Source organism: Rattus norvegicus, chromosome 13 (genome assembly GCF_036323735.1).
Source record: "Rattus norvegicus strain BN/NHsdMcwi chromosome 13, GRCr8, whole genome shotgun sequence".
Lineage (NCBI taxonomy): Eukaryota > Metazoa > Chordata > Mammalia > Rodentia > Muridae > Rattus > Rattus norvegicus.
This window is the reverse complement of record NC_086031.1, coordinates 82,689,236-82,702,468: the sequence shown is the minus strand read 5'-3', so window position 1 is coordinate 82,702,468 and position 13,233 is coordinate 82,689,236.

Here is a 13,233-nt window from a genome sequence, read left to right as displayed (position 1 = left end):
AAAAAATAGCAAGACTCAAGCTGAGAAGCCGAGGCAACAGGATCAGGGAGAAAGCAACATGAGGCCAAAGCAGATGCTAGATATTGACTTACCCATAAAGCCTTGCAGCACTGCAGCCCATAGTGAGGAAGTAATAACACAGAATCAGTCATGAGAAAAAAAAATGTGCAGGCTGTGGTAAATGATTCTGATACAGCCCTTTCAGAATGTGAAAAACATTTTTAGACGTAGAAAAACAAAAGATCAACAGTCTGGTTGTGACAATGAAGAGCACTGTGTAACTTCCTGAAGAGACATGAATAAATATTTGTTCAGCCGAGATAACACACCAGTGACCAACCAAAGCAATGACTCCTTCCAAGTCTAGATCAGAGAGTCTGCTGGGGTATCTGCAGGAGCAAAGGTGAGAGGTACCCTGGAAAACCCCATCATCAAGAAGCACAGTGCACTCTGGGTGATGTAGCGGCGAAAGCTCTGGGGCCCTCTGTGACAGGCAGGCAGCTCTGCTATTGGAAGACTCTCCTCTCTCCAGCAGAAAAAGCTGTTTTGGTGACCTTGGGGAGGGACTCTGTGAGTTTCAGAATCTTTCTGAACCTTTTGATCTTTCGTTACTTCCTGAGTCATAGGAGGTTCCCTTCTCCCTCTAGGGAAATGTTTCAGTGCAGTGGAAATAGCTACCAACAGGAAGTAGTAGGGTGTCTGCTTCAATGTGACTCTGGAGTGTGGGCGGTGGGACAAAAGCAACCATCCCTCTCAAGGAGGCAAGAAAACACTCTGGGGACTGGCCTGTTTTTGTAAAGAGAGAGGACAGAAAATGGGGTAAAGTTTGAGGGCTTTGTTTCCCTTTCTGAGCTAACCACTTTTTCAAACCTCAGTCCACCTCACATCACATCCCCTGCCCACTGTCTTATACTGTAACCTTACCTGGAGATTCATCCACAGAAAGAGAGAGAGAGAGAGAGAGAGAGAGAGAGAGAGAGAGAGAGAGAGAGAGAGAGAGAGAGAGAAAGGAAGGAAGGAAAAAGGAGGGAGGAAGAAAGAAAGGAAAAGAAAAAAAGAAAAAAGAAAAAGAAACAACAGAAATGTACTCTTCCTTATGTCCATATCCCCCCATCTCTACTCTGCGTTCACACACACACACACACACACACACACACACACACACACACACACACACACAGAGCACAGACCTCTGCCCTGTAAAGCCAACCCCTTTTATGAGCACAGGCCCCTATCGTCTCACTTCTTGGCTGGATCCTCACTCTTGCTGTCTCTAGTCAGTAGACTCCCTTTCTGTAGAACCACTACAGTTACCAGAGAGGCAGACTCTAAGGAAGAACATCTCATTTTCAACACCTCTTCTTGACTCACAACTGGACAATAATCTAATCACTTCATCCTCTGCAAACTTGACAGACTCAGACACATGCTTAGCACATGTTATTGCCACTCCCCCCACCTTTTAACTCATTCTTCAGCCCCCTGCAGTCTAGCCTGAGTTTGCACCACTCCCCAGACCTGCCTTTGCTCCATGCCTGTGAGCTCAACTTCCAACTGCGGTGTTTGCCCTTCTACAGAGTCAAGTGCTGCTCTGGCCACAGGAGCTCACATTTTCTCTACAGCACATACCAAAAGTTCTAGCAAATCAATATCCCTTCTTTGACCCTGGAAAAGACTCAGCCAATATTTGACAGAGTCTGATAAATAAATGATGCTCCTTGGGTGGGGTGATCTTCTGAGAGCTGTTTTCCATGGTTTACAAAGTTTCCACAACGGTTTTAAATATCATCTGCCAGGCCTTTTAGCTGTCATGGTAACATTTTTCCCCCTATGTCTTCCCTCCCTGACTCTCCTACTGTGTGTGTGTGTGTGTGTGTGTGTGTGTAAATACATATGTACTTGTATGTATGTGTGTTTACATGTGTGTGTATTGTGCATGTATCTGCATGCATGTATGTGTGAATATTCAAGACAGGGTCTTAATATGCGTCCCAGGCTGGTCTATACCTCACTCAATATCTAGGTGTAGTTGGCCTCAAACTTGTAATCCTCCTACCTCAGCCTCCAAAGTGCTGAGATTACAGACACGCACCCTTGTGCTTGGTCCTTCATCTCTTAACTAAGCCACTTTTATTTGCTCTGTCATTTCCACATTTTCTTCTGAAGGAATTGTAACTAATATAGTATCCAGTATAAGGCTCTTAACCTAGTTCCCCATGTCACATCACCAGCTACAAATGACACCAGACAGGATAACAGAAAGGATAATCACTCCTTTTTGGAAATGCTGCTCTCCTGACTCTCAGGACAGGTCTGGTGATGCCTGCTTTGCTAGTTGATTCCACCCACCCCCAATCACAGGGGAACATCTCAAATTTGGATCTCCTTCTCTGGTCCTCACTCTCTACCCTATTTTCTAATCTCTTCCACGCAACTTCCAAGTTAAGAACCAACGTGGTTCTGAATTCAACACTCGATGTAGCCTTCAAAGAAGGACTATTATCTCTACCCTGAATTTATTTTATGGTGATTCATGACAGGCTAGGCATTGTGCAAGTTCTTTAAATGTGTTGTCTCGTTTAATCCTTGCAATAATCCAAATGGACGCTATTAAAGACAAGACATGTGACATAAATATCTGGTTCTGAAGGTCATGACCTTAACCATCAACCATTCACTTCTTGTACCCTTGCTTCCTTTGTACAGTGGCCATGTTGATCTAGGGGAATAAGCTGCCAGGAGTGGAAGGATGCCGAAGCTCTCACTCTACAGTTGCCAAAGAGCAGACAGCATTCCTCAGTTTTATCCAGATATCTGCTTATGTTTATGACGGATAATTTTGGTTTATGACTGAGACTGTAAGGGGTGCCAGCTTTCCCTCTTTCCCTCTCAAGTTGTGTCTTCCATCCCTGGGCTCCTCCTTCAAATAAAGGCGGATGACACACAACTTCTCAACTCTCCTAATGATAACAGGCCTTAGGGAGAACTCAAGGCGGTCACCATACAATTTCTCTTGGCGACTCCCTCAGAGATAATTTTCCATTTGTTTAGACCTTAAATTTTCACTCCAGGAAAACTGCGACCATATCTCTGTTAAATATCTACCCATCTTCATTAGGATATTTATTCTGTTGTATCCCAAGCAACTAAACCCAAGACTGTGACTGTGCCAAAGACATGAATAAGAAATGAAACAACAACAACAAAAAAAAATGTGCAGGCATCCAGATGTTCTTTGGCAGTGACAAACACCCAGACATTTGGAGACATCTGGATGACTGACTGACTTTTCCAGTTTTCATCTGGAAGAAGAAGATTATGCAGACCCAGCATGATTACATGTTGGATGATAATAAACAAATCTTTGACACTGTCCACGGGATTGCAAACATCTGGGAGGAGGAAAAGCGGAGAATCCAGCCAACCGCCCAAATGTTTGGCATCATTTTAAACCAAACATTGGACGGCAGGAGATGGGCAAAGGATACAAGGAAATGAAGCAAGAGGTCCCTCCAGCAGACACTGTCCACATATGAATTAGTTTATATTCAACTCAAAGGGGAAAGTGGGTTCACAGTGGTAAATTATTTATTATTTTTCAAAATCTAAGTCTCTTTCTTTCCCCTACACTGAGGTTTCTGAGCCCACAGAACTGAAGACTCCAGAACTGTGTAGAACTGTAATCTGCCTACCCTCCCTAGGAATCCAAAAGTATCTTAAAGTAAACAATCCTTATTTTTCTGTGCTTTGTCAATCCACCTAAAGGAATTATTTTGATTAAATGTATTTATCTGGGACTTCAGGATTTTGAAACAAACAAAGAGGAAACAATACTTCATGGAGAAGGGGAAGGAGATGAAAATGGAAACTGAGGCACAAGCCTGGATGGACTAGTATACAAACAGACAAGTGAACCTTCTTATGTTGTCACTTCTAGGACACTAAAGAACACTTAGGAGCAACCTGTAAAGTGTGTGTGTATATATATATATATACACACACACACACACATACACTTTGTCATGATAATGACAGTTATGATAATGACAGTTGCACGAAAATGAGCTGAAAAGAATTTGTGACTTTGTGGTAACAGTAGGTCTATGTGGCTCTAAGACCTGAGGACAAAGGGACCAGAGAGACAGCTCAATTGATAATGTGCATTCTGTGAGAGGACCTATCTCAAATGACACAGTGGATGACACCCAAGAAATAACAACACCCCAAGGTTGTCCCCATACACTTCTCCACCTCCACGCACACGTGCCCACACATGGCCTACACGGGCCAGAAGTGTGGGCACTGATGAGCAAGTGACTTCTGTCTGGAGAGGAGTGGGATACAGCCCCCGTGTGTGCAGATGAGCACAGCGGAGGGCAGCCTGGGTACCACCGGTCCCTCTGGTTGTGAACTGAGCACATAGTCTTTCTTTGTGAGCTTTGTCTCAGGAATTTGAGCCAAAGAAACTTTAAGGCATTGCACTGTTGGTTCTTTTTTTCATCTGGGCCATGTTAAGGAAAATGTAATAAAATTTCCACCTCTGAGCTGTTGTGCTTGTTATATTTGCTTTCTGGCCATTTTCCTTGACAATATCTGGGAACAAATGCATTGCTAGAGCATGAGGCGACCAAAAAAGGAAGAGAAAGATGCTGGACTCAAATAACATTCACACAAAAACATGGAACAGAACAGAGACAGTCCATAATTTCACAGACAATCCAGTGTTAAGCTTCAACTTGCCAAATAGCCCTTCAGACCATTGCAGAATTTAAGAGCCATTGTCCAAAACCAAATCATTTTCTTCAGAAAATGTGTGCCTCTTGATCAGCCACCAAAAGAGACGAGGGAAAAGACATCCATCCCAAAGGCTCCCTTGGACTGTGTGAATGCTGAAGGTCTGTGTAAATTCACCAGGGCCTTCATTCCATTGTGCTAACAGTATTTAAAACCAGATGCTGCCTCTCCCCGCCTCTTTGCTGGAAGAATTACTGTCAACATGCATTGTTTCTTAGAGAAACTCAAGGCAAAGTAGTCCCCAATCCTGTAATTAAAATAAGGAGGGAAAGAAAGGAGCAGGGGAGAGGCTCAATGCAATTTGGAGTTAACACTTCGGTGACATAGACAATGTCAGAGAAAAAGCTTAGAAATAATCAACACAATTAAAGAAAAAAAACTATGTTATCCACATAAGACCCACTGCCTACCTGTGTGACCTGGGACAAAAAGCTTCTGCTTCTGCATACTGAACTTCTGTCTCTTTTTTCTTTTCTTTTTCTTTCCCTTCCCCATCTCTGTCTCTCTGTGCATTTCTGAGTGTGTGTATACAATGTGTGTATGTGTGTATTGTGTAAGCATTCATCTGTGTGTGTGTCTATGTGCTCTAACCTACATGTGGAAGTCAGAGGGCAACCCCGGATATTGGTCTTTTCTTTATACTTTGAGAAAGCCTCTCTTCCTTGATGATCATACTACATGATCAAGAAAGCTCAAGAAATTCTGGGAATTCTCCTGTCTCCACTTCCCTTTCTACTGTAGCCATACTAGGATTGCAGATGCACCCATACCTTGCCTAATATTAATCTGTGTTCTGGGGACTCTAACTGAGGGCCTTATCTTTGTACAGCAAGCACAAACCACTGAGTCAACTCTTAAACCCAGAGCTTCCGATTTCTCATATGTAAAAGGAAGGGTCCGGAATTCTCTAATCTATCAAGTTCCACCTGAATTTAAGTCTGTAATATTTCTCCTCTTGTTGAGCAGAATCCTCAGGCAATTCACATCATATCTTCTCTCAGTCTGGCTACATAAGGAAGAAATGAAGAAAATGGAATGGTAGGGTAGCATCCTGTATTGTTTGCTTGATAGGAAATTTAAGTTTCCGCCTATAGAGTATATAAATGATTTTTTATGTCTTCCTAGTATCCAAATCTCCATGCTTTATTCATTAAAGTACAACAGATACAACTTGTTCATGACAAAGTATCCCATAAATGTGCAACATAAATATTTATTGGAGATAGAGTGAGGTGACCAAGGACACACACTTGAAGAACCATTGGAGAACTGTCTTGTAGCATATGGACTTGTGGAGACTGTCCAAGCTCTTTAAGAACATCACACAGCCAACAGTGGTGATCCTAGTTGGTGTTTATGTGCTTTCTACATGACTTTCTGACTCTACATATAGCCATGAGCTGTTTGATTTGATAATGGTCCATTGACTTTCCACCCTGAGAATTTAATATTGGGACTGGAAGATTAGTTTTAGTTTATCATGATATTCCCAAATCAACTGAGGGCTATGTGATTGATGTCCAAGCTCTTGGGAAGCAGTTGTCATAGAGAAATAAGCTGTGTGAAGAGAGGAGGAGAAAGGGAGGAGAAGGAAAAGAAGTAGGAGAAAAAAAAAGAAAGGGTTGGGGAGGAGAAATGTTCCAGTTCCTCAGTTCAGACCATGCTTCCTGTTCAAACCACCTCAGACTTCTTCAGACAATTATATAGAGATGCTCACTTAGATAAAGCACACTTACCCCTCCCCCAAAAAAACATTGTAATGTTTATGACTGATATTGTAAATCAACCAATTTATAGATCAGGGAACATAATTTTTAATAGTCAACACAAAATATTTATTACATATATGTACAGAAACCCATTGTGTGCCAAGAAAGCCAATCCAGAGCCCACCCGACAGGCATGCTGGCTGATGCCTGCTGACATACATGCACAGACTGAATCAGACCATAGAGAGGAGCTCTGTTTTTGTTTTTCTCTGTGACATTGATGGTTCAGACATAGCTCATCCCTAGATTCAGCTATTGCCCCACACAGCGACCAACCCAGCTATATATCTGTAGATCCCTCTCCATGCCTTACAGTGCCCTTTCTGAGACTCAACCACAGCACACAGATTTTTCTTTTTTGCACCATTTTACAATCTTTTATTTTTCACAAGTTTTTCTGTCAGCTAGGACTTCCCAAAATACATTCAGGAAACTTTACCATATGTGATAAACATCACATATGCTCACCCACACATACATATGAAACCCAAGAAAAAGTGACAGATTCTATTTCCTTCTCTGAAATTAACAACACACATCACAATCTTAAAGTCCCTGGAAGGTTCCGCAGCAAAGAAACCCAGCTAATTCGAAAGAATGATCCAAAATTTTCCCTAGTCAAAAATAAACCATTTTCTTTCTTTCCTTTTCTTTTTCTTTTTTATATGTATCAGGCAATTAATATTTCTGTGCTTCATATGTGTCCCTGGAAACTCTTCTTTTCTATCTACCACCTTCCCAATGCTTGTAGCTTAAACTAAACATTACAACCTTTGTCTTGGAACTCAACTCAAAGACTGCATAGTATGGGCAATGATTAATGTTTACAAAATGCATAAACAGATGAATGGACAAGTATTTTTTTAAAGAGTACTACTGTTTGTCATTAAAGTTAATATTTTGGTGTTAGACATTTGTGTGAGTATGTGCACATGAGTACAAGTTAGTACAAGTTGAGCACGTGTGTGTGCATACATGCATACATGTATGTGTACATATGTGTATATGTATGTATGCATGTCTGTATATGTATGTGTGTATATATGTATCTGTGTATGTGTGTAGGTATGTGTGTGTAATTTGTAGGTATATGTGTATGTGTGTATACGTATATATGTGTGTATACATGTGTGTATGTGTGTGCATGTGTGTATGTGTGCATGTCTGTATATGTATGTGTGTGTATGTATATATATGTGATATGTGTAGGTATGTGTGTATGTGTGTATATGTGTATTGTGTAGGTATATGTGTATGTGTGTATATGTATATATATATGTGTGTGTGTATACCTGTGTGTATGTGTGTGCATGTGTGTGTATATATGCATGTGTGTATATGTATGTGTATATGTATATATATATATGTGTGTGTGTGTATGTGTGTAGGTATGTGTGTATGTCTGTATATGTGTATTGTGTAGGTATATGTGTATGTATATATATATATATGTATGTATATACGTGTGTGTGTGTGTGTGCAGCTGGCATATCTTGTTGTTGAAGTTCCAAGGCCACTTTCCCCTAACAACTCTCAGCTGCTGCGGGCCTCATGATCCTCATTAGCAAAGAGGCTGATGTCTTGCTGCTCCCTCTCATCTCAGCTCGGGCCCTGTCAGGACCTATCAAGATCTTCTTTGCTCGGTGCATGGCCCATCATTATCTTAGAACCTGCAATAAGAAGGCAGTAGATTTTATGTGATTAGCTGCTGAGATAAACGTTAATTAGTTTTCAATTTCCATAAAGTATCCCACTGACAGAAAGATTTGTTAAGTCAGTTAATGGCTGTAGATGATTGTTCCGAAATTGGAATGGAGAATAAAGAGCTCTGGAGATGAGGGTTGGTCAGGAGAGAAAGGGAAGCAGGCAGCCTATGACATATTGGGAAAAGCATGGCAAGAGAAACAAATGAATGGCCACATGAATTTAGACTTGAAAATTAGGAGAGAAATTAGAATTTGGAGGTTGGGCTTGGGAAAGGGTAAGGGTTATAATGAAGGGAACAAGACGGGCATTTTTATAGTTAGATCTTGAAAGATTAAGAAAGCCTAATGAAAACCAAAATCCAAGAATTGGAACATCTCCTGGTATCATCTCCGATTTCTTTCTTTAGAGAATTAAGGTTCGTGTCATACAGGTCTTTCACTTGCTTGGTTAGAGTCACAGCGAGATATTTTATGTTACTTGTGGCTATTGTGAAGGGAGTTGGTTCCCTGATTTCTTCCTCAGCCCCCTTAGCATTTGTATAAAGGAAGGCTACTGATTTTTTTTTAATTAACTTTGTATCCAGCCACTTTGCTGAATGTGTTTATCAGTTGTAGGAGCTCTCTGGTGGAATTTTTGGGGTTACTTATGTATACTATCATATCATCTACACATAGCAATACTTTGACTTCTTCTTTTCCAATTTGTGTCCCCTTGATCTCCTTTAGTTGTCTTACGCTCTCCTCAGAGGAGAAGGGGGAAAGGAGCCAGACAAGGGGGAAAATGGGAGGATGGGGGTGAGATCTGAATGTAAAGGGAATCAATCAATCAATCAATCAATCAATAAATAAATGGGGGAAAGCACTGGAACATTATGATGAAGTAGATATCAACCTTAAGCCCCAAATGAAGTCCAATGTGGACCAGATTTTGTTTTCGTCCCACTCAGACTGTACCCCCCAACCCTCTCATTTCCCTCTCAAGCAAAGAAGAGATTGCTCAGAATGATCACGAGCTAGAGGAGAATGGATCCAGGGATGAGTTACTGGGTATTGTTGTTTTGTTGTTTTGTTGTTTTGTTGTTTTGTTGTTTTGTTGTTGTTGTTGTCAAACAGAAGAGAACCTGTGATGGTCTTAAACAGGAGGAATTCTGCATCCCTACTCAACTCCAGACCCACTGCTGTGGGTCAGTCTTAGTTTGACTCAGCGTGGAAAGAGGTGATGTTCAGGGTTCCCATGACATTAAGTCATTCTGAAGACTGAAAGAATGTGTGTAACTTACATGTCGCATCACTGTGCATATATGAGGCAGGTAGTTAGCACAAGTTAATTAACACCACTGCCGTTGGTGAGGGTAAGCCAGCTTATCAACAGGACAGTGCTTAATCCCCAAGGTCACTCATTTCCGCAGCTCTGTGTGACATCGTTGGTGCTTCTAAAACTGCCAAAGTTGGTTGAGGGTCCCGCCAGCAAAAATAAATTCTGTGAGAGACATATGACACCCAGAACTCTCACCAAGGACAATAGCCTTTTCATGTGCCCTGTCAGTCAGTCATTTGATAGCCTAGAAGGGAGACACTGCCAACTCCAATAAGAGCACGGCCTTTTTTCTCCTCCTCGATGTAAAGGCCAAGACGTGTCCCTCAGATCCCTTTTCCCCTCTGAAGTGGTTGTATAAATAAAAGTTTCCCAGAGAATGATGCCACAGTTAACACTATCTTGGTGACTCACCGTCCTCTTTCCACTCACAGTCAAATCAGAGCCACCATCAAATAAGGTCCAACATTTGAACCAACATTCTCATACATGGCAGGCATTCTCTTAGCCCCAGCAACCAATTGCCCCCCCCCCCACAATAAACTAACTGACTTAGTTAGTTTCCAAGGGAGCTAAAGAATTTGAAGAGATTAGGATCAGGGTTACATGTGAGTTCCCTGACAATGGACTATCCAGGGGGAAATCCCACATCATTAGTTTTAAAGAGGTAGGTTAATATATGTCCACCATGTCTCAACTTGGCCAGGCATGTGTTGATACATGAGATGCAGGGCAATGTTTATAAAGCAAACTACAAATTATGCCAGATACTGTATTTTAAGATCATTCCAGGAAATCTGAGCCAATATTAAACTATTTCTTAAGAGTATTTGCTTTCAAAGCCTGGGATCATGAAACATTTATCAGGATCCAGTGAAGAAAGAGAGAGGCACAGGGAGAAAAAGGTTAATTACAAAGAATGTCTCCACCTACAGAAACAAATGTAAAACAAAGAAAGGCGAAAGGGAGGGAGCAAAATCACTTATTCATCATGAAAATTAGCAGATATCATTGGACACTGTGATTTTTATTTTCAAGGAAAAAATTATCACCCAGATTTATTGTGAACAGATTTGGATGTCTGATTGTTTTTTATAGTGAAATTTATAAATAAGAAATCAGGATAAAGCTTGCCATTAGAACACAGCTCATTTTTATAGGAACAAGATGATATCTGGAAGCAGTCCCTTCTATATTTCTTTATTTTAACACAAAGAATAAAAAGCACATGACGCAGTTGGAGGGAGATTGGCAATGACATTTCATTAATGGTTTGAATAAAGCAATTGCTTTCTTGATCATAATACCCAAACAGGCAACCACAACAGCAAGGCAGCGTCCCTTAGAATTCTGTTTCTGAGACAACCATTAAAGATAAATAGCCATACATAAGTACATATATTTAATTTGTAGACGTTTCTTAAAGAAACTTCATACCATGTTCAAACTCACCCACCTTTCACCATCCCCTTCCACCATCCCCCTCCATTCTTTGGGCAAAGAGAGAAAATACCAAGACTGCAGAAGGATGTCTATTCAGTTCTCTGGGGAATGTGAATCACCCACTACAATACAACTCCATTAGACTATGCTGGCACTGCATAGTGCTCTAGATACAACACTTCTATGCAAACCTTCATCTCACATCCAAGAGGTCCACACAGCCCAATTATGTGGAGCCTTCTTTCTGAATATCTTCGGTGTCCTGAATTTTCGAGGTACTGCACATGTTGGTATCTTTGTGGAAACTGGTAAAGATCACCCAACTAAGAATAATCAAAGACTATTTTGAACTTGCTAGCAAAGGAGTTGGACACCATTTTGAATCTGGCAGAGACTCAAATGCAAGCAGAGGAGTGGGAGAGCTTTACGTTGAAGAAAGGCAAGGTTCTTGGTGGACCTTGAAGCGTATTGGAGGCTGTTGGTGTGGGAAAACAGCAGGGAGGCAGGCTATCTAGAAGCAGGGCATCTTCTAGGAGTGGATACAGATACACATTTGGAATGACCTAATTGGTCTTAGCTTGTGAACATAGGCCAGAAGTGGGGAAGCTCTATATTAAGTAAGACCTGGACTTTTGGGTCAGTTGTGTACCTCCCAGAGTACATGTTAGCTGTGCATCTGCTATTGACTTCCTAGATTTCTTACTGCACATATGTGCATATGGGTTGGAATGCTTGATGCCATTTTGGGGGTCAAAGTTTTAGTGTTCCCCTTTTTGAAAATTGGAAAGTTATACACATGTTCATATGGCGCTCGCCCTCCTTCCCTCCCGTGTGTGTGTGTGTGTGTGTGTGTGTGTGTGTGTGTGTGTGTGTATGTGTGTTACATGCTAGAGGAAAACCTTGGATAATTTCATCCTCAGGTGATGCACCTGGTGTTTGTGTGAGTATGAGTGTCTGTGTACATACAGATGAACACAAATGTGAATGTGTGGATCCATATGGAGACCCAAAGCCAACTTAAAGTATCTTCTTTAACCAGATTTGTTTTCTTTTGAGGCAGAGTCTCTCAGTGAATCTGAAGCTCATCAGTTCAGCCAGGTGCATGGCCAGGTATCATCACTGGCTCCACCCCTTTAATGATAGAGTCACACAACCACACTTCCACACTGGGCTATTTATATCATTTCTAGCGATCTAAATTCACATCTTTGAGCTCGTACAGCCAGCGACCCATCATTCTAGCCCACTATTTTCTGAACTAGCTCCTCTTACTGAGACCTAGGAATTACTCACTGAGTAGACTGGCTTACCAGTGATCCCCAGGGATCTGCCTTTCTCTACCATCCCAGCACTGAGATTAGAAACACGGATTGTCAAGTCTGGCTTTTTTTTTTTTTTTTAATTATCTTGAGTATTTCTTATATACATTTCAAGTGTTATTCCCTTTCCCGGTTTCCGGACAGACATCACCCTCCCCCCTCCCCTTCCTTGTGGGTGTTCCCCTCCCAAACCTCCCCCCATTGCCACCCTCCCCGCATAGTCTAGTTCACTGGGGGTTCAGTCTTAGCAGGACCCAGGGCTTCCCCTTCCACTGGTGCTCTTACTAGGATATTCATTGCTACCTATGGGGACAGAGTCCAGGGTCAGTCCATGTATAGTCTTTAGGTAGTGGCTTAGTCCCTGGAAGCTCTGGTTGCTTGACATTGTTGTACTTTTGGGGTCTCGAGCACCTTCAAGCTCTTCCAGTTCTTTCTCTGATTCCTTCAACGGGGGACCTATTCTCAGTTCAGTGGTTTGCTGCTGGCATTCGCCTCTGTATTTGCTGTATTCTGGCTGTGTCTCTCAGGAGCGATCTACATCCGGCTCCTGTCGGTCTGCACTTCTTTGCTTCATCCATCTTGTCTAATTGGGTGGCTGTATATGTATGGGCCACCTGTGGGGCAGGCTCTGAATGGGTGTTCCTTCAGTCTCTGTTTTAATCTTTGCCTCTCCCTTCCCTGCCAAGGGTATTCTTTTTCCTCATTTAAAGAAGGAGTGAAGCATTCACATTTTGATCATCCGTCTTGAGTTTCCTTTGTTCTAGGGATCTAGGGTAATTCAAGCATTTGGGCTAATAGCCACTTATCAATGAGTGCATACCATGTATGTCTTTCTGTGAGTGGGTTAGCTCACTCAGGATGATATTTTCCAGTTCCAACCATTTGCC